General features: G+C 46.9%; 1 protein-coding gene across 1 annotated transcript in view; it reads right to left on the bottom strand.

The window, feature by feature from the left end:
- The window catches only part of BCO1 (beta-carotene oxygenase 1), an 85,318-nt gene that overhangs the window by 41,428 nt on the left and 20,764 nt on the right, over positions 1 to 23,126 (bottom strand). The window contains 1 exon segment of the mRNA XM_029205989.1: positions 16,789 to 16,939. The gene's annotated coding sequence lies outside the window, so the exon portion shown is untranslated.

The following is a 23,126-nucleotide window of genomic DNA, read 5'->3' on the forward strand; positions in this document are numbered from 1 at the left end:
GGACGTAGTGTCTTCAACATACAGATGGCCAAAAAGCACATGAAAAGATGCTTAACATCACTAATTATTAGAGAAATGCAAATCAAAACTACAATGAGGTATCACCTCACACCGGTCAGAATGGCCATCATCGAAAAGTCTACAAACAATAAATGCTGGAGGGGGTGTGGAGAAGAGGAACCCTCCTACACTGCTGGTGGGAATGTAATTTGGTGCAGCCACTATGGAGAACAGTATGGAGGTTCCTTAAAAAACTGAAAATAGAGCTACCATATGATCCAGCAATCCCACTCCTGGGCATATATCTGGAGAAAACCATAATTCAAAAAGATGCTTGCACCCCAATGTTCATTGCAGCACTATTCACCATAGCCATGACATGGAAGCAACCTAAATATCCATCAACAGAGGAGTGGATAAAGAAGATGTGATACATATATACAATGGAATATTACTCAGCCATAAAAAGAATGAAACAATGCTATTTGCAGCAACATGGATGGACCCAGAGATTATCACACTCAGTGAAGTAAGTCAGACAGAGAAAGACAAGTATCATGTGATATCACTTATCTGTGGAATCTAAAAAAACGATACAAATGAACTTATTTACAGAACAGAAATAGGCTCACAGACTTAGAAAACAAAGTTATGGTTACCGAAGGGGAAAGATGGGAGGGAGGGATAAATTAGGGATTTGGGATTAACATATATACACTACTATATATAAAACAGATAATCACAAGGACCTACTGTATAGCACAGGAAACTCTATTCAATATTCTGTAACAACCTATATGGGAAAAGAATCTGAAAAAGAATGGATGTGTGTGTGTGTAATTGAACCAGTTTGCTGTATGCCTGTAGCTAGCACAACATTGTGAAACAACTATACCCCAATATAAAATAAAAATTAAATAAAAAAAACACTATTAAACGAAAAAAAAAGACTTAGTGGCTTCAAACAACAAGCATTTGATCACGTCTGTGGGCTCTGTGGGCTCAGCTCTGTGGGTTGACAGTGCTCTGTGGGCCAGTTCTTCTGCTTTCACAGTGTGGGTTCCTGGTGTGGCTGTGAGTCAGCTGGCAGTTGACCGGGACACTAGGAGGGCTGGGCTTGGGCCTCTCTCCTTCCCCATGTGGTTTCAGGGCCTTCCTTGACCCTCTCCCTGAGATCTCTCTAACAGGATAGCCAGACTTCTTCCATGGCAGCAAAAGCCCCCAAAAGTGAGTATTTCAAGAGAGAGGAAGCAGAAGCTGCCAGTCTCCTTTAAGGCTGAACCTAGGACTGGCATAGTTTCATTTCCCCTGACTGGTTAGCATGAACCACGGGGCAAGGAGGGGCCACACCAGGGTGTGAATATGGGCCTGGGCTGTGTGGTCCCTTGGGGCCACCTCTGGAGACTCGCAACCTCAACAGACCCATTTCCATTAGAGCCTCAGCTCTTCCACCTGCTAAGCTGAGTGCTGAGCTATCGGCTTAAATCTCAGAACCTCAGTCTCCTGATCTCTAAAATAGGAATGATAATATCTGCCTCACAGGTGGCTGCAAAGTTTAAATTAAACATTGTAAGCTCTAATCGTGTATGTCATGGTGTTTAGAATATAGTAGGAGCTCGTAGCGTGCTCCTTTCCTATCGTTTCTTGGAAAAGAGAGAAAACTTGGAAAGGTCAGCCAGTATGATAAGCAGAAACATTAATTTTTTGGAGCAGCTACAATGTATACAACTCTGGTCTGTCCCTGGAAGGAAAGTAGACCCTCATGACCCAGTACAGGATTTTAAGTTTCTTCTAGTTTGGCTGTGAAGACACGTACACAGTAAGTAATAGCTAGTTCCCTATTATACCTGCTCTAGAAGAGGCACAGATAAGTATCGTGGGAGTTCTGAGGAGGGAAATCTTGCTCAGGCTGGGGAGGGTTAAGAAAGAAGGCTTCCTGGAGGACGAGGTGCACAGCCGAGCCCTTGAGGGTGGGAAGCAGTTAGACGGGCAAAGAGGAGGCAGGTGGGAGGGCCAGAGTGGGCAATGGCGTGGAGCTGGACAATTCTAGCAGGCAGACAGGGAGGAAGCAGAGCCGGCGCTACCAGGGACTTAGTGAGAGATAATGACAATTATAGGTGCCATTTATTGAGAGCTTCCTAGGTGCTGGGCTTTCCTTGTAAGCCTTTTGTACACATGATCATGTACTCCTCACAGTCACCCTAAGTACAGGTGTTTAGCCCCATTTTACAGACAAGGAGAGTGAGGCACAGAGGAGCTAAGTAACTTGCCCAACACCGCAGAGCTAGGCTTCGAACCCAGGCAGCCTAGCTCCAGAGCTGTACTTGCAACCACTGTTCATTTCCACTGCCTCCGGGATGGAGGTAGTGGAAGTGAACAGTGCACAGTCCGATCCCCGTTTAGGGATTAGATTGTGCCAGATTGTAAGAACTTGGGCTGTACGCTGTAGGCAATGGTGTCCTAAGTCAAGAGGTCAGGTCCAGGAAGGCATTTCTGCGGGAATTTTGCTGTGCTGTCCAACACAGTAGCTGCTAGTAGCATGTGGCTATTTAAACTTAAATATAAGTTAATTGCAATGAAATTAAATTCCTTATCCACACTAGCCACATTTCAAGGGCTCTGTAGACACATGTGGCTGGTGGCTGCCATCTTGGCCAGTGCAAATCATTGTGGAAAGTTCTATTGACAGTGCTGAGTTAGCAGGAGAGCTGCCAAGATGGCATTTGTATGTGACTCAGGTGGACAGAAGCAGTTATGACTGCACGACAAGCCAGTTTAGAGAGTATAATTGTCAGAGAAGCCCATGGTTGTCAATGGTAAAAATGTGAATAGCTCACACATTCATTCATTCATTCATTCATTCAGCTGTTCCACAAATACGGAGGGCCACCCGTCCAGGGTGGGGTTGCAGTGGCACAGAAGAGGTGACAAAGAGGCATGAGTGAGAAATCCTCCAGGGTATGGAGAGGGGTTTTCCAGAAGGCTTCCTGAAAGGGGCAATGCCAAGCCAAGAGCTGAAGGATGGCTGGGAGTTGGCCACGAGGAGAAGCTGAGAGGAGCGATCCAAAAGGGCCACAGCTTGTGCGAAGACTCAGAGGCATCCCACAGCGTGGCCACACCACCTCATTCCAGATTTTTGAAGGGGTGGGTGTGCAGGAGAGGAGAGCAGGGGCCAGGGGAAATGGCAGGCAGGAGAGAGAGGGGTGGGGGAAGAGGAAAATCATTCAGACTTGAGGCACTGGAGGCTGGGTTGCTGAGAGGGAAGCAGGAAGAAGGCTGGGGTTCGAGGAGGCGGTAACTGGCAGGGCCCTTCTCTGAGTTGGGTTGAGTAACCCCTGGGCTTCCTCCCAAGTCACACACATTTGCACAAGTTGGCTATGTTGCTTCCAGCAGTGATCCAGAGACTGTGGAAGAGGACTCCCTTCCAGAGGGTGGAAGGCATGGTACAGAACCACACACAGTCTGCCCTCTGGAGGATCTGAGACGCTCTCAGCGTGAGCAGGAAGGCTTGGCCTCCTCCCTTGGGGAGGGAGAAGGATGGGGGTTCCCAGATGCGTGCCCCTGCTCTGTAGTTTGTGTATCTTCTTATCGTGACACAGACCCGGCAGACACTATTACTATCCCCTCTTTATGGAGGAAGCAACGGAAGCTTTGGAGGTGGTACCCCGGACCAGAAATCACACAACACGTGGCTGGGGTGGGAGATTGAACGTGGAATCCTCTTACCTTGTAATTTGGGGAAGGATGCAGGAAGAGGAGGCTACCTTCCCCAAGGCCACTTTTTCCATGGAATGTGCTGCGTCCATAAAGCAGCCTCGAGATGAAGATGTAAAGTTGAATTCAAAAGGAAAAGTTTTTTGTGCTATAAAAACAGCAGGCTTATTTTGCAATTCTGTATCTTCTACTAACAAAGTTGTAGCCTAAAGTGAGTTAATATTTCCCTTTTGGAGATAATGTTATCATATCTAAATTACTTTGCGGTTTTCCCATTAAGTTAGCTTTTAAATGGTGCCTCTAATTAGCCGGTGTGATAAGCTGAGCAGGATAATGTGGAAATCTCGGATAGCAGCGTTCAAGGTAACAGGAATAGTGCCAGCAAAGGTGGCAGCTGCCTCCCCGAGGGACAAGCGTTGGTGGTGAGCTCCAGAACACAGGATGTAGGGAGTGGTGGGAGAGCCTCCCCAAGACTCCCGGAGTGAACACTTCACCACTAAACAAAGACCATAAATTATGCCATTAACATTTAACAGGATTCATAATTTCCTCAAAGTTCTACTAAACAGCAGGGACTGGTGTCGTATAGGGTATTTCAGACAGAAAAATGGGAAATCATAGCTCCTGACCTCAATGAGCTCAGAGTCTAACAAGGGAGAAAGGAATGCAAATAATAATAATAATCATGCAGAGGTGCTGTGTATTATCATTTATATAATACTAATTTGCCACACTTGGGAGAATTGACAAGACTGAAATACAGCGGACATCACTGGTAGAAAAAGAAGTGCCTTCTAACGCCTGAGCTGGAACAGTTCAATTTTCCACCATGTACTTCAGGGCCCAGTCAGTGAAGCTGGACAAAAATTCAATTTAAATAATAACCACTGAGTTATAGTCTGGACGATGTCCTGACATTTCTACCTCCTAAATAATCTTTCACACTGCACCTCTCACCTCCAGTCCCCCAGCTGCTATCCTCACTATTTTTGACCTCTTAGGAGCAGCCTCCTCATGGGCTCCAGTCCCACCCCTTCCAATCTACCTTCCCTGCTGCCACCAGGTGACCTGGCTGAAATTCAAAGCTGACCACATCATTCTCCTATTTAAAATCCAGAGATTAGCACAGTGCCCGGCACATAGTAGGTCTCAAGAGATACTGAATGAATGAATGGCACATGGCCTCATTGGGCTATATCGTCATTGTATTAGTTTGCTAGGGCTGCCATGACAAAGTGCCACAAACTTGGTGGCTTAAACGACAGAAGTTTATTCTCTCATGGTTTTAGAGGCCAGGCGTCTGAAGCCAAGGTGACAGTAGAGCCATGATCCTTCTGAAGTCTTGAGGGCAGGCTCCTCCAGCTTCCGGTACTGCTAACAATCTGTGATGTCCCTTAACTTGCAGCTACATCACTTCAACCTCTGCCTCGGTTGTCATATGGCCTTCTTGCCTCTGTTTCTGTGTGTCTCTCTGTTCAGATCTCCCTCTTCTTATAAGGACACCAGTCATTGCCTTAGGGCTCCCCTTAGCCAGCATGACCTCTTCTTAACTTGACCACATCTTCAAAGGCCTTGTTTCCAAATAAGGTCACATTCACAGGTACCAAGGGTTAGAATTTCAATTTCAATCCTTTTGGAAGTTACAGCTGAACCCACAATAGTCATTAAGCAAAACAACTCAAAAGTGGAAACTACAAAGGCTGTAAGTGGATTTATTTTTACATCTAAGTTCTTGTAGTTTCTCTCTTGTTCTCTTTTATATATACATATATATATTTTTTTCCTTCTTCTCTTTTTTAAGGCTGAAAACTTAAGCAATGCTAAAATGGAAGTAGATTAAACTGTTACAAGGGCATGGATTAAGCGGCAATTAACTCGTGCAGAGGCTGAGAAGGCTTCAGAGAAACGGTTTATAGTTGAATTATTCTTGAAAAAGCGTGTAAGTGTGCAAGCGTATGAGAGAAGACATTCTCAGTGGAGAAACAGCATGTGCAAACGTGTGGAGGTGTGGCCTGCCGTGGCAGACCACCCAGGGGGGATAATGTAGGGTTTTGTGGTTTATGTTGGTCCTGGGGTGCTGACACGCAATAGGGACTTAACATTCTGGGGCCTCTCCCTGAGAACCCCTTTCTACCAGCTTTTCCCCCACCCCTACCTCCACCTCACCCCTCTCTTCCTGACTAGTCCTTTAAGATCCAGGTTACCAGGCACCCTATAGAAGCAAACAACAAGGCATACATGAGCAAACTTGGAAGCCTCACCTACATACATGTTTAAAAAACCAAGAGAACACAACCCACCATTCCAGTGACTCAGGTCGTTATCAGTTGCTCAGAGCTGGTCCCCAAGTACAGAACTGAAACCACGAGAAGAGTGTGCAGGGCACGACTCAGCTGTGTGAGTGTGTTTCCCAGAATTTGATCTGGCAGGCTGAGCCTTCAAGTGGGATCAGCAAAATGAACAACAGAGAGATTGTTAATTTGGTTTAAACAGCGTTGAGTCCATAGCAAGAATCACAAAGATGTTCACGCCCTGTGGGCAGGCATCCCAGTCCCAAGGATAGACTTGTCTGAGCTTGGCTTTCCCAGAAGCAGACCCAAAGACAAACATTCCAGTGCAAATGGTTTATTTGGGTGGTGAACCCAGGGGTGGAGCAGTGAAACAGGGAGGGTAGACATTAACAGTACATTATCAAGGTCATTACCATCTCAGGAAACTGAGGCTCAGTCTGGTGGGAGACTCTGCAGATGGTGTGAACATGCCTTAGAGTAATCTTTAGAGAGCTGGGGGATTGACTGACCCAGCAACTTTGGTCAATAGGGTGAGAGTTTCTTCCGAGAGGCTCAAACTTCCAGGCATTTCCATTCTGTTCCTTGTGTGCAGAGGGAGGCAAAGAGCCATGGGTGCATTTAGAAGCCTTACATGGTAAGTGTAGGGTAAGGTGGGGCATTGACAGTGTCTGCTGTAACCCTCAAGAGATAACTCAGCCCAGGCTACAGGGTAAGTGCAAGAAGATGTTCATAGAAGTGTTGACTAGGATAGCAAAAGTGAACAGATCACAGACAGGTGACGAAAACCACACAGAACATCTAGCAAAATGGGAATGGTGTAATCAATGTCCATTCATTGAAAGGAGACCCAGCCACCACCATGCGGATTTCAACGCCCTTTAGCAACATGGAAAAGGCTTACTATCTAATGCTAAGTGGGAAATGCAGGATGTAATATGAGCTAGTTATACGTACACTACGATTGTGCCTGGGTAAACATCTGTCTTCAAGAAAAGAAGCATTTGAAGGAACCACAAAGAAACGAGAATGTATTAGGGTGATGGGACCACGCAAATTCTTTTGTCATGTTGTCTTTTTGATCGAATGGAAGGCAAATTTCAATATGACTAACAAAAACACCAGTTAATATAGCATTGCACCCCCTCCCAAATAAGCTGCTTGCACTTAAATTCTTGTCTAGGCTTCTGAGGGGACCGAAACTAAAATGGGTCTATTCCCAGGACTGGGATGTCTGGGCCACAGGGAGTGAATAGCCTTATGGTTCTTTTTATGAACTCAGTGCCCTATTTAAACCAAACTTGCTCTCTTTCTGCTTTCATTGGCTGATCCTGCAATGCAGGATTTGGAGGCTTAGGCAGCTGGATCGGATCCTTGGAATCAGGCTCACATGGGTCCAGCCATGTCCTGCTTCCTTTCTTCGCATACACAGAGGTTAAGGCACATTGGGAGCTGACATCACCAAGATGAATTCTGTGCCCAGGAGTCTGCAATTTATCAGAATATAAAGAATGTGGAAATGGAATTCAGCCTGCACATTTGTGTTCCTTATCGAATGTCTCCAAGCATGTTCCATGAGGGACATAAATTAAGCCTTTATCCAGGAGACACATTATCTCTGCGTGTGGCCTTCCACATAGTTTTCTAATGAGAGTCATTAGATGCTTGGCCCCTGGAGATGAGAGACAAGTTCTGCCCAGCCTGTGTTCCAGCCTGTGAGTCAGCGATGACATCAAATTCTACCCAGGGCTCTGCCTGGAAAGGCTACTCCAGGGTTCTTGGGAGGGCTTCTGGGAAAGGGAGGGGGGTCAAGTGTCAGCCCCAGGGACCTGGGAAATGGGGCCAGGCTGGCAAGTGCTCATTGAGTCCTACTGTGTGCCAGCCAAGGGATAGACAGAGGTTAAGAGACATTATTCCTTCCCCCCAATAAATTCACAGAATAAAATAATCCAGATGTCCATCAACAGAAAAGAGAATAAGCAAAATGTGGTCTATCTGTACAATGGGATATTATTCCTCAATAAAAGGAATGAAGTACGGATACATGCTCCAATATGGATGAAACCTGAAAAAGTATGCTAGGCACAAAGGTACACATATTGCATGATTCCATTTGTATGAAATGTTCAGAACAGTTAAGTCCATAGCAATAGAAAGTCATAGTTGCCAGGGGCTGGGGGAGAGAGGGGTGGAAGCAAAAAACAAAATAATGGTAACTCAGGTCAGAGCAAGCTAAAAGCTTAAAAACAGACATTAGACAGCTGTGTTCTCTAAAGCCTTTGGCCACCCTGCCACAAGAAATGGTTTATCTGACACCTTTTTTGAATATTCCAGAGTCCCACCACATTGCATGGCTCCCTTCTCCAATCTCAAATTATTAATTTCTTAGGAAGACCATCTCTTGTTATAATGGTACAAACCAGGCCCTTGGTGTCATCCCTATCACAACCCAAATGGCCTAATAGGTATTTTTCTAAAGAAAAAGCTCCCAAGAGGAACTCTGGCATTAGTAGTGAAAAAAATTTTTCCCACCACTAAAGTATCATAGTAATTTTGGCAAATTTAATTAATCTTGAAAGTTATCATGAACAACAAACATTACTCAGGAAGGCAAACAAAGAGCTAAGGTGGGGCTATATTAGTTCTGAAAAACCCTGAATTGGTACAGCCACTATGGAGAACAGTATGGAGGTTCCTTAAAAAACTACAAATAGAATTACCATATGACCCAGCAATCCCACTACTGGGCATATACCCTGAGAAAACCAAAATTCAAAAAGAGTCATGTACCACAATGTTCACTGCAGCTCTATTTACAATAGCCAGGAGATGGAAGCAACCTAGGTGTCCATCATCGGATGAATGGATAAAGAAGATGTGGCACATATACACAATGGAATATTACTCAGCCATAAAAAGAAACGAAATAGAGTTATTTGTAGTGAGGTGGATGGACCTAGAGTCTGTCATACAGAGTGAAGTAAGTCAGAAAGACAAAGACAGGGGCTTCCCGGGTGGCTCAGTGGTTGACAGTCCGCCTGCTGATGCAGGGGACACGGGTTTGTGCCCTGGTCTGGGAAGATCCCACATGCCGCGGAGCGGCTGGGCCCGTGGGCCATGGCCGCTGAGCCTGCGCTTCCGGAGCCTGTGCTCCGCAATGGGAGAGGCCACAGCAGTGAGAGGCCCGCGTACCGCAAAAAAAAAAAAAAAAAAAAAAAAGAAAGAGAAAGACAAATACCGTATGCTAACACATATATATGGAATCTAAGAAAAAAAAATGTCATGAAGAACCTAGGGGTAAGATGGGAATAAAGACACAGACCTACTAGAGAATGGACTTGAGGATATGGGGAGGGGGAAGGGTAAGCTGTGACAAAGTGAGAGAGTGGCATGGACATATATACACTACCAAACGTAAAATAGATAGCTAGTGGGAAGCAGCTGCATAGCACAGGGAGATCAGCTCGGTGCTTTGTGACCACCTAGAGGGGTAGGATAGGGAGGGTGGGAGGGAGACGCAAGAGGGAGGAGATATGGGGAAATATGTGTATGTATAACTGATTCACTTTGTTATAAAGCAGAAGCTAACACACCATTGTAAAGCAATTATACTCCAATAAAGATGTTAAAAAAAAACCTTCATTGAACATTTATTCTATAAACTTTTATGGAGTGCCAAAAAAAAAAGGAATGAAGCATTAATACCTGCTGCAAGATGGATGAACTTTGAAGACACTATGCTAAAGTGGAAAAAGCCAGTCACAAAAGGCCACAGAGGATTATACGAAATTTCCAGAATAAGCAAATCCCTAGAGACAGAAAGTAGATTAGTGGCTGTCAGAGCTGGGGGAGGGAGGAATGGGGTGTGAATGCTATCAGAATATGGTTTCTTCGGGAGTGATGAAAATGTTCTAAAATTGATTGTGCTGATGGTTGCATAACCTTGTGTATATACTAAAAACTGTTGATATATATTTTAAATGGATGAATTGTATGGAAAGTGAATTATATCTTAATAAAGCCTTTGTTAGAAAAAAAGAGAAAAGAAACTCAGAGGAGAGAGGCATATTATTTGAGGCAAGTTCTACAAGGTTCATTGAGGAAGTGCTGTTTGAGCTAATCGGGGATCAGCTTGAGGGTGATCACAGATGGACTAGGGAGAAAGGGGTTCTTGCAAAAGGAAGAGCCCAGGCAAATGCACAGAGACATGAAGGAAGGTCACCAGCAATGAATTATGATAGGATGAGCTGTGACTTTGAGCTTCTGGGGGAATGATGGGCTCATGAGAATTTATAATTTTTGAACAGGTAATGCATTCACATAGCACAAAATGGAAAAGTCTCAAAAAGGCGGCCAATGAAACAAAAATCTCGCTCCTGTGTCTGTCTCCCACTCACCTAGTCCCCGCTCCCCACACTGGGCAATCACTGTTGCTAGTCTCTTGTATGTCCCTTAAGAGATATATTATACGCATATACAAAGAAGTATTCATATGGGTTGTGTGTAAATGGAATTGGAACCTCATCAATGTCTCATACTTCGCTTTTAATATTAGCCAAAATCTTAGAGATCCTCCCGAATTTGTATACAAAGAATATGTTCATGTTTTAGTGGCTATTTAGGATGTACCACCTTTTATTAACCAGTTTTCTTTAAATGGACGTTTAGGTTGTTTCCCATCTTTCCTTCTTACAAAATTCTGTAATAAATAACCATATATATATATATATATATATATATATATATGACATACCACATATGTATGAATTCATCTGTAGGTAAAGTTTCTAGGAGTGGAATTGCTCCATTACAGAGCTTGTACTTTTAAAAATTTTGATAGGTATTGTCACACTACCCACAACAGAGGTTGTACCAATTCATGCTTGCATCAGCAATCGGTGAGAGAGCATGTTTCCCCACATTCTGGGGGTGTGTTTGGAAACATTGTCAGAGATCATTTCATATAGGGCCTTGAATACAAAGCCAGGAGGTTTGAACTTGATCCATTGACCATGGACACCTGTTGGAGGGTTTAGGCAGTAGGTGAGGATGGGCAGTTTGAAGTTTTAAAAGCTTATTTTCATGACGACATCAAATAAATTTTGTAGGAAATTTTTATTCTCAAACAGGCATGAGTGGTAATGTGATGAGTCAGAGAGCAGAAAAAATCTCCATTAGGACTGAAGCCATGTTGGGGAGAAGGTGATTATCATCTGGGCACAGCGGCCACAGACAATGGGGTTGGATATGAGCTCAACTTGGTTTCTTTACCATCCATAACTCTAGCTTTCCTGCCAGTTTTCTTTTATCGCATACTTCCCACAAGCTGATGGCTCCTCGTGAAACATTTAGCCCTGAAGGGTAATGACATAAAAACCAATAACAAGGAATTTTTATCAGAAGCTAATGGTTCACCCAATGACAAGCAGACAAGTGATACAGCAACTTTATCTTTCTCTACAAGACCTTTTTGCAAATTAATTGGATTTGGAACTTCATGGAACAAAGAGCTGGGGGAAGCAAAAATGCAGACACATTAACAAGATGTGCATTAACAAAAATGCAGACACTTAAACAAGAAGTTAGTCACTATTATGTGATACAACAAGAGAAGGAAAGATGGACGGCAGCCAGTTGTGAAGGCACGAGCATATGAAGGACCTGAGAGCCAGGCCCATCCAGATGCTCCAGCCATGGTTCAAGGATGAGCACCTTGGCCTTGGTACTCTTGGGGCTTGCCCTGGGGTTTAGGGCCATTATGGCTAAGCCAGAGGATGGCAGCTTTTGCTCTAAGAGCCAAGTGGCTTTCCAAGATGCTTGCTATGAATTTGTGCCTCTCGGCCGCACCTTCTATAATGCCCAGAGCTGGTGTGAGGAGCAGGTAGGCCATTTGGTTTTTATTCATGGTGAAGCCACCCAGCTATTTCTGCAGAAGCACCTCACCCAGGACAGGGAACGGTGGATTGGACTCACATGGAACTTGGCTTGGAATGATACTACAGAAGGTAGGTGCCACGATAATTTTGTTTTATGGGGAGCTTATGGCTGTGATTCTCACCATAGTTTCTTACCCAGAACTCCATGGAACAAATTAGTACGTCCCAATTCTCATGGTAAGGAGACCCTCCTTTTTGGTTGTTTTGTGGATCAAATAAAAGAACTTTTGTGCAGTACCTAGCACAGAATCCAGCTTGTAGCTGACATGCTAGAAATGTCCCTTTCTTTGCTTGTGCCTAAGACTAGCTATGGCTTCTTCAGTTCTTGCTAGAATAGTGCCTGGCACTGTCCTGAGTGCTTCACGTCCACTTTCACAGTGAATCCTTATCATCACCGATGAGACAGTTATGATTGTTGCCCCTATTTTACAGATGGGAAAACAGAGTCTCAGGAAATAATGACTAAGCTATTTTCAAAGCACTTCCACATGTCCTTCCCCCACTTGTTATGAGGCTGAAGTGGCTTAAGTGCTTAGCACAGCTCAATTCACATTAGACAGTCTCATGGTAACAGTTGTCTTGGAAACCCTACCTTATCCTTCACTCGGTGAGGACCCCTTCCTCCAACCCCCGCACTTTCAGGTGAGTCCTCCTCTTTGCACCTGTAGGATCTTGTCCACACATTTAGGAGAGCACTTTTGGCACGACTTCAGTTTTTAGCTGTCTTCCCCCCGGACTATGAGTTCTTCAAGGGAAGGAACCATTATTCTGGCCGGTTTTGTTTTCCCAGTGTCCATACACAACAAAAAATAAATGTCCGTATTTAAGCCTTACCCCTGCCCCATGAGGCAAGCACTGCTACTCTTATTTTATGAATGAGGAAAATAAGTCCAGAGGGATGAAATGAGTTGTTCAAGATGACAGCGTCCTGCTACCTCCCATTGCCCAGTAGAAGCTGCTGGGTTTTATAAATGAGTAGCTTGGTCTGGGCTGAACACCTGTAGAAATGTACCAGCGTGGATGGAAATACTTTAATAAAGGAGCAGCCGGAGAAGCTCATTTTAGGAAACTCATAGCCAAGAGATTTGAACTCTAAAATGCATCTTCAGGCAACATCTATTGAATGCTTTCTTGCTTTGTAGATGCAGAAATTGTGGATTTCTGTATATCGGACACCCATTCTCATGCAGTTAAAGGAGCGTGTGTCTATTTAAAATCTCCAAGGGATACTGCATGGCTGCTACAGAAAATGCGGTAGATCTGAATAGGCTGATACGTCCCAACCTCCATCGCTCAGTGTTATTTAAGAAGCAAGGGACTGTCCTGGCTGTGTGCGATATGATGGCATTTATGTAACTAGATTTCAGGCATTCATAAATGTTGATGTATGGATACAATTCATCCTGGAACAATTTTCAAGAAACATAACAATAATGGGAGTAGTCCATAGGTTGAAAGAGGGAAGATGTTTTCACTTTATACCCTTTTGTGTTCTTTGAATTTTTTTAACCATATGTATGGATTTCTTTTCCTTAAAAAAATGGTAAATGTATTTTTGAGTCTTCACAGTAAATAGTTTACAGCCAGTGTTTTCTAGACCTCTGGTGTGCCTCTGTATTACACACACACACACACACACACACACACACACACACACACACTTCTTCAACAATCATGTTGGTGTATTCAAGGCTCTGAAGAGTACCAAAATCATGAAAATTGCTTCCACTTTAACTCAGTGCTGCCCAAGTATATTTGACAAGGGCCCCTGCTTCTCTCTGGAGTATGTCTTGCCATCCCGAGGCACACTTCTGTGCTCTTTTTTATTTTTTAAATTAAAAAAATTTTTTTAAACCTTAAAAAAATTTTTTTAAATTTATTATTATTTTTTTGGCTGCGTTGGGTCTTCGCTGCTGCGCATGGGCTTTCTCTAGTTGCGGTGAGCGGGGGCTACTCTTTGTTGCAGTGTGTGGGCTTCTCATTGCGGCGGCTTCTCTTGTTATGGCGCATGGGCTCTAGGCGCGCTGGCTTCAGTAGTTGCAGCATGTGGGCTCAGTAGTTGAGGCACGTGGGTCCTAGAGCTCGCGGGCTTCAGCAGTTGTGGCTCATGGGCTTCAGTAGTAGAGGCTTGTGGGCTCTAGAGTGCAGGCTCAGTAGTTGTGGTGCACAGGCTTAGTTGCTCCGCGGCATGTGGGATCTTCCCGGACCAGGGATCGAACCTGTGTCCCCTGCATTGGCAGGCGGATTCTTAACCACTGTGCCACCAGGGAAGTCCTGTGCTCTATTTCAAATTGTGCTTACACATTACTGGAAGCATCATCTATTTCATCAAACCTCTTTGTATGGGCTCTTGGGCTCGGCACCCCGGTTTGTAGGCTGAGACCTTCTCTTAGAAGATAGTGGCTAGGTGATGCCCCTTCACTGGCATGGGACAGAGAGGCCTTCAGCCTGTCAGCACTGCCTGAGCACCCACTGCACACAAGGAGTGGAGCTGGGGCAAGCTCTCTGCACACCAGGATCAGGAGGACCCTTCCAAGTCCTAGTGGTCATATTCCCAATCCCAGGGCCCAGGATCTGGCTGGACACCTCAAATGTGAGCTACAGCCACTGGCGCCGAGGGCAGGATGCTTCTGTAACCAACCCCTGGGGCTACAATGGGAGAGACCCTTCCTTTGGGTGGTTGCCATCGGACAACTGCACACAGGAGTTCGCCTTCATCTGCGAGTTTGGTGAGCTGGCCTGTGCTGTGGGGTCTCCCTCCTTCTTTCTTTCTCTGACTCTCTCTCTCTGTCTCTATCTCTCTGTATCTCCTTCTGTCTTGTTCTCTCTTTTTCTGTATCTCTCTGTCTCTCTGTCTCTATCTCTCTAAATGCCCACAATCTCCGGCTGTGTGATGCTCTGTGTCTCACTTCATCTCTCCAGCTCATGTCCCACTCTCTCCCTGTCCACTTACCTGCCTACCTGCCCTCTAGTCTCACTTGTCTCTCTGTCTTCCCCTCTCATAGCCCACATGAGAGGGAAGTGCTCAGCCCTATCTCTGCTCCCTTTCCAGTCTTCCCATGAAGAGACATGTGGTCCCAGGAGGCTGTTCTCACTCACCCTTGACTCCCGCTCCCTGGTCAGCCTGGCTTTGAGCCCCTCACCCCCGCATCTCACTCCCAACTCCCAAATCCCCCCACGCTCTGCTCTTGTGCCCTTTCCAGCTGCTGCCTGTGGTAGGCCCCTTTTGTGGGCCCTGGGAACCCCTTCCTGGGGACTTTGTGTGTGAGTCCCCGCGGGAGTGGCCCGAGACCCACACTGGGTCCTGCCTGCCATGGGGGGCCTGGTCTTGGAGCTGAGCTGCCTTGTGGTCCCCTGACCCTCAAGCCAGCCTTGACAAAAGGTTCTGGGCTTCCAGGCCCAGTCCCCTCCCTGGTTCTAAGCCCCTCATTGGAGACTCTGGCACCCAGGCCCCAGTCTGGGTTCAGGCACTTATGGGGACCCCTGCTCTATTTCCCCCACACTCAGCTTTATAGATGCCATGCAAGCTTAACTTTCCTGCCTGGCCGATTCGGAAAAGTCGAAAGCTTTGTGGGCCTGTGGGTTGTGTAGCTTCCTCACTTCTTACCAAAGCTCCCCCCCAAACCCCATCCCCTTCCCCACTCCCACTGCAAGCCTGTCTCAGCACCGTCAGCCCCCAGGGTCTTGCAGTCCCTGGCACGAGGTCACACTAGGAAGAGCTAACATACATCCAGCAGGAGTTCCCGGCACTGAGCTGTACGTGCCTCTGTGCACTTATTCATCACACAGTAGAAATACCTCCATCATTCTGTCGCAGGCCCATGATAAAGCTCAGAAAAGTGATGCTCAGAAAGGGTAAGTTCCACACAGCTGGGAGGTGACAGAGATGAGACGTGAAGATCAGAGAGAGAGACTGGGAGACACTGTGCTGCTGGCTTTGAAGATGAAGGAAGGGGCAGCCTCTAGAAGCTGGAAAAGGCAAGGGAATAGCTTCTCCCCTAGAGGCTCCAGAAGGAACCAGCCCTGCCCACACCTTGATATTAGCCCAGTAAAGCCCATTTTGAACTTCTGACCGTAACTGTAAGAAGATAAATTTGTGCCGTTTAAGCCACTAAGTTTGTGGTCATTTGTTACAGCAGCCATTAGGAAACGAACACAGATTTTGATCTCAACCCCTGCCCTGTGGCGGTCCCACCAGGCAGACGGGCCTGAGTCTGAAGCCAGTGTTTCCTACTTTCTGCTGTGCACATCTGAGCCAGGTCATTCTTTATCAACAAATGTTTACTGAGCATAGACCACATGCCAGGAGCTGGGCTGGAGTGGGGTTTCAGCACAGTGACCCCACAGAGCCCGATGTTACCACAGGGGAGGATAATAGTGCAGCTCATAGGACTGGTATGAAGACTCAATGAAATCACTCATGCATTCAACAAATGCTTGTTTAGCATCTATGATGTGCCAGGCATTGTTTTCAGATAAGTCTCAAGGAAGGCACTCGAAACAGGTGGAATGATACTTGCCACTTTTACAGCCCTGACCCTACTTGTACAGACTCATTTGATCCTCCTAACGACTCTATGGGGTGTGATATTGACTCCCCCCATAAAGAGGAGGCACGGAGAAGCTGAATAACTTGCAGAAGACCACACAGCCCGAGTGTGGCTGGGCTGGCCCTGACCCTGGGCAGTCTGGCCCCAGAGCCACGCTCATGCCCTCCACATCATCCCCTTGCTGAGTCAGCTCCCACTGTGTCCTTGCATCTCAGTCCTGACCCCTGAGACCCCTCTGCTTCCCATTACCTGGGCACTTGCCCATCTGTGACCACGAGCCCTCCTTAGGTGTCACCTTACCTTTGCCACAGGTGTCGGCCAGAGTCTGGCCTGCGAGAACCTCAATGCCACCATGCACTATGGCTCAGGGGAGGTGATCCAGATCCAGGATGCTTTCTATGGGCGCCAGACTCCCCATTATTGCATCCAGGATGCCGGGGACCCCTCAGACCTGGAGGAGGAATGCAACTGGGTCAGCGTCAAGGACGAAGTGGCAGGTAGGGCCCAAGGGCTCTGTAGCTCTGGCTGCAAATGCAGGGCACTTCCTGGTGTCCTGTGCCCAGCAAAGGGTCTGGAAGGATTGAACAACCTTCATATCTGACCTTGGGCTTCCATCATATAGGAAAATTGGCCAGTCTGCCCACAGTACCAAGCAGGGGAGTAAGGGGGCCGTGGCTCACCCTTCACCTGACATCAAACCCACCTGGCGGGTCAGGTGGACATTTTCCTCCCCACCCCAACTGGGTGCAAAAACATTGCTTTCTTTTTTTAATTTAAATTTTTAAAATTTCGAAATACTTCAAACGCACGTACAAGAATGAAAAAAATTTCAGTGAAATCCTCTGGACCCACTACCCAACTTTGTCAAATCTTAGCATTATGCCATATCTGCTTAAGATTCCCTCATTACAGAAATGAATAAAACATTAGATTCGTATCATCGGTCTTGATACATGTTGTACTAGTTTGTTTCACTTATTATGTAACTATATCATAGTTTGTCTTTTCCTCTATTGAGAGATGTGCAGGATTGTTGCTTAATCCTTGCTATTGCGAATAGTCCTGAAACAAACAAACGTTCCAGGTGGTATCTCTCCTGTTCTGGATGGTATCTCTCCTTCACGTGGGAGAGTTTCTCTAGGGTCTTATTTTTCTAAATCAGATTAAATCTGCCTCTGAGCCAGGTTTGTCTGGTGACAAGGATTTTCCCTTGGAAAGAAACTTGCACCTCTCCCCGCCACATCTGACCCACATCACCCCTCCTCCCCTTAGAGCAGGCGTGGGGGAAAGAAATGCCGAAATCAGCCAGTTGGTTCTCTTCGTCTCGCCTCGTTGCCCCAGCATTCCTGAGTCTGTGGCCCACCAAGGAGGAAAGGCCCGGAGGACGGGCCAATGGGTGTGCCTCCTTCACAGATGGAGCTCAGTGGGCTATTTCCTTAAAGGCCCAGATGCAAGCTTCCAAACCTTGTAGCCACGCCCAGAGGGCACATTGGATGGGAGCCCTGCATCCTTTTGGGGAGGGTTGGAGGAGATCTGGGCAGAGCCCCAGGGGGGCTGTTTGTACCTAAGTGTCACCATCACTCATTCATTCAGTCAGTTTGCTGACAGACGTTTATTGAGCACCAAAATTGTGCCATGCACTATCTTGGGCTCTGTGGATGCAGGGATGAATCAAACACAGTCTGTTCTTCGAAGGGTTCACAGTCTAATGGGGAGACAGAAACAAATACAGGCAATTACCTAGCACTGTGCTCAGTGTCACACAGAAGGGAGAAAAGGTGCTGTTTAGTTACTCATGCAAGACTCATTTTGTACCTGCTATGTATCAGGTACTGTTCTGTGTGCTGGAGATAGAGCAGTGAACAAAAACAAAGCAAAACAAAACATTCCCTCTCTCTTGGAGATTGTAGTCTAGTGCTGTGGATGCACCTAGTAGGGTACAGATCTCACACTGAGGGGTATAGCAAACTGGGTCCCAGCAGGAAAACAGAAATCATGCTAGGTCTTCCAACAGAGGGAATTTAATGCAGGGAATTGGTTACCCAATTACTCAGTCACGGAAGTGCTGAGAAGCCGAATAGGGGATGATGATCCAACCCTGAGATTAGAGGAGCAGAAAGCCGCTACCACCCCAAAGGTCTGGAGGGACAGCCATGGGGGATGTCACACCAAAACCAGAAGTCAGGGCCACCCAGCAGGTGCTAGAACCATGATCTGCCCTGTGGGAGCAATGACCATGGAGGGAGGGATGGGCCCCAGGGAGCTAGAGCTTCAGAGGAGATGTGGTGAGAGAGAAGGCAAAAAGCACCCTGCCCTGTACCTCTTCCCGTCTGGCGCAGGCAGACTTTGAACCCCCAAATTCCCACCCTAGTCCCTGGAACTGCGGGTATGATGAGATGCCATGCCCATGAATATGTTAACTTACGTGGCAAAAGGGTCTTTGTACGTGTAATTATGGTTGCTAATCTTAAAATAGGGAGATTATCCTGGATTATCGAAGTGGGTACAATCTAATCACATGAGCCCCTCAAAGCAGAGAATTCTCTCTGGCTAGAAGCATAAGACAGGGGTGGCAGATGGAGAAGTCAGTGAGATTCAAGTATGAGACAGCTCTGACTCCTCACTGCCAGCTCTGAGAGACAGGGGGTCACATGGGAGGACCGGAGAGAGGCCTCTAAGAGCTTAGGGTGGTCCCAGCTGATAGCCAGCAAGGAAATGGGACCTCAGTCCTACAGTCCCAAGGAACTGAATTCAGCCAACAAGAAGAATGAGACTGGAAGTAGATTCCTCCCCAGAGCCTCTGTGACACCTTGATTTCAGCCCTGTGATACCCTGAGCAGAGCCCAGCTGAGCCCACCCAGACCTCTGACCTCCAGAAAGGTGAGGTAATAAATGTGCTGTTTTATGCCACTACGTTTTTGTAATTTGTTACAGCAGCCATTGGAAGTTAATATGTCGTCTTCAGTCTTCCATCAGCGCCTGCCAGTGCACAGGGCAGTTTGGGAAATGTAGTTCCCTGCAATTTGGAACCAGGTAGGGTGAGGGTGGATCTGTGCACCAACGGTCAAAGGGCTGGCCACCTTCCCAGAGGAGGTGAGATCTAAGCTGAGACCTGAAGATATGATAGGAGTCACGCAGGAAAAGGACAGCTGGGTGAACAGGGATGGGTGTTCTGGGGACAGGGAGGAACCCATGCAAGTCCGAGGAAGAGCGTGGTAGGTGCAGGGAACTGCAAAGCACTCAGCACGGGGGGAGGTGGGGCACTAGTGCCTGAGGAACCCAGACCCTAGCCCCAGGATGTTGGGGAAGCACTGGAGGGTTTTGAGCAGGGGAGGATCACGGCTAGGTGTATTTTAAAGCTGCCCGCAGGCTCCTGTGAGTCCCAACAAGGGAGGCTGATGCCAGAAACCCAGGTGAGAGGGGCTGGAGGCTGGAGGGCAATGCAGATGGAGAGAAATGGACAGATTCCAGAAACAGAAGGACGTACTGACAGGACTTGTCAATGATGGGAGTCCAGGATGACCCTGGCATTGAGAGAAGAGGCTGGGGGAGGAGCAGCTGGTGGCAAAGGTGGAGGAGGGAGATTGTCTTCATGTCCTAGGGCAGCCTTACCAAGTACCACAAACTGGGTGGCTTAAAACAACAGAAGCACGTTCTCTTGCAGTCTGGAGGCTGAGTCCAGAATCAAGGTGTCAGCTGGACTTCTCTACCTCCAAAACCTGCAAGGGAGAGCCCTTCCTTCCCTCTTCTAGCATCCGGTATTTGTCGGCAATGCTTGCCCACAAACCCTTGTAGGTGCATCTCTCTAATCTCTGCTTCCAACTTCACATGCCCTGTCTCCGTGTCCAAAGGACACCAGTCATACTGGATTAAGGGCTCACCCTAATGACCTCATCTTAACTTGATTATGTTTGCAAAGACCCTGTTTCCAAATAAGCTCATATTCACAGGTACCAAAGGTTAGGACTTCAAGATACCTTTTAGAGGAGACACACTTCAACCCAAATCAGAGATCAAGACCTCATTTCAGGATATGAGAAGCCTGGAGTGCCCTGTGACGTCCAAGTGGAGATGCTGTGTAGACAAGTGGACATACAGGATAGGAACTCAAGAGAGAGCTAAACAAGAGACATAGATCAAGGAGTCATCGGCCCATGGCTAAAAACCAGGTGAGGGGAGCACAAAACCATAACAGCTGGGGAGGAACCAGGGCCAGGAGAGCATCTGAGGAGGGGGTGGGGCTTGCCTGGCTAAGCAACCAGACAGGAAAAGAGCATTTAAATATTCCAAAGCCTGGAGCAAAGCATGGGTTTCTAAGATGCGAAAGAGAACAAGGAAAGTGATGCAGTGCAGGGCAGAGCCATAGGATGCTCTCAAGCCAAGAAGGGAACCAGGGCTACAGCATCTGCCTGTCCCTTCTCCAGGCCTCTCTGTAGGCATCTATTATGTCTACATGGGCAGAGGGAATGGGTGTTGGGATGACCCTGAGGCTTCTGGCCTTGGGTCTCCACACTCCTCCCTCCTGTGGGCACCTGGTGCCCGTGGCAGACACAGGGTTCCTAATCTTGTGCCCTCTTTGCCAGTTCTCAGGATGTAGGTTTCTACCTTAGGCCATCTGAGTAGATGCCACTGGACCAGTGGTTCTCAAAGTGGGGTCCCTGGGCCAGCAGCATCGACATCGCCTGGAAGCTTGTTAGAAAAGCAAATTCTCAAGCTGCCCTCCAAATCTACTGAATCAGAATCAGGGTCTGGAAATTTTTGTCTTCACAAGCCCTCCAGGGGATTCTGGTATTCTGAAGTTTGGGAACCTTTGTGCTGGACCCTGAGATATTTGAGGGCAGGAATCCTACTTGTTTCTCCCCCAGCACCGGGCTCAGTGCCCGGTCTTCAGGAGATACCAGCAGGTACTTGTTGGGGGGACGGTGGGTGAATGAACGAATTCAAGGTCACTCATCTCTGTCTGACCCTATCCTTTAATGTCCTTCACATGGTTTCTGCTTCCGCTGGGATGTGGGTGCCTCCCAGGCCAGTGCCAGGGGGCTGCAGGCCTGCCAGGGGGCAGCAGATGGGACCTACTTTGGAGACCTGTGCCCCACCTGGGGCAGTTACCTGTGGGTGCCGTACCACTGCCGGGAAGGTGAGTCCCCAACTTGCCTGGGTGGGGGAATTCCCTTCTTATCTCTAGCCCTCCTTGGAGCAGAGGGTGCAGCTATCCATGGGGGTGGATCTGCTCAGTACTGAGAGACCTCCTCACCCAAAACTGCTGCCCTGTGGCTTGCCCTCCCCACCTGGCTTAGCTGCAGGGTAAAGCATTTGAGGTTCAGTTGCAAAACAAGCCATCAAGCCAGAAGTTGAAAAACAACTGTTTTAACCCCAGGACACTTCAAATTAAATTTCATGGGGTGACCCAATAAACACAACAGACAAAACCAAGATTACTTGATTGGAAGGATTCCCACATGCCACACGCACTCAACCACCACCCTCCCTGTAGACTGCCATTTTAGAATGCACAGGGACTTTTACAAATCTAAAAAACCATAAAAATAACCCATATTACCAGAATTTATAAAAGTTTTATAAATCAAGAAGGAAGAATCCCTCCCTTCAATTCAACAATTCTACTCCTCATAAAGAAACTACTCAATTGTTTAGAATAAATTCTTCCCTGCTTTTTAAAGTGTTTTCATAGACATGGCTGTGTATGAACGTATAGATGTATATGTCTACAACTCAATTTTTTTCACTTAACAATATATCGTGGACATCTCTCCAAGTCACTACCTTATTCTTTTAATGACTGCATAGTATCCCATCGTAAGATTATGTCAAAATTTATTTAACCCGTTCCCCTCTTTTTTTAAATTAATTAATTAATTTATTTTTGGCTGCTTTGGTTCTTTGTTGCTGCACGCAGGCTTTCTCTAGTTGTGGTGAGCGGGGTCCACTCTTCATTGCGGTGCGCGGGCTTCTCATTACGGTGGCTCCTCTTGTTGTGGAGCACGGGCTCCAGGCGCGCGGGCTTCAGTAGTTGCAGCACGTGGGCTCAGTAGTCGTGGTTCACGGGCTCTAGAGCGCAGGCTCAGTAGTTGTGGCGCACGGGCTTAGTTGCTCTGCGGCATGTGGGATCTTCCCAGACCAGGGATCAAACCCGTGTCCCCTGCATTGGCAGGCGGATTTGTAACCACTGTTCCACCAGAGAAGTCCAACCTGTTCCCCTCTTGATGGACATTTTGGTTGCTTCTGAGTTTTTGTTGTTATGCATCACTCTGCAGTGCTCTCTTGTGCATTCTTGTGCATATATCTTGACATACGCCTGGGATTATTTTTAGAGGAGAGATCCCTTGTAGCGGAAATGCTGGGTCACAGTGTACGTGCATTTTAAATGTTAGTAGACATTGCCACATTGCCCTCCAAGATGGCTGTATCGAGTTCATTCCTATTACAGTGTGAGTGCAAATTTCCCCTCAAGCTGGGACGCCACATTATGCCATTGTCCAACCAATTAATCGGTCAGAATGGCAAATTCTACCGAGTCCGTGAGTAATGGTTCAAGGAGCTCTGAAGGGGAAAGATGAGTCAGAGAAGGTTGGGGTCCCCAGGGGCCATCCAGGAGAGTGGGGTCCTTGGGGACAGGA

The sequence above is a fragment of the Monodon monoceros genome, unplaced genomic scaffold (assembly GCF_005190385.1).
Source record: "Monodon monoceros isolate NGI ecotype Baffin Bay Population unplaced genomic scaffold, NGI_Narwhal_1 Super_Scaffold_10, whole genome shotgun sequence".
Lineage (NCBI taxonomy): Eukaryota > Metazoa > Chordata > Mammalia > Artiodactyla > Monodontidae > Monodon > Monodon monoceros.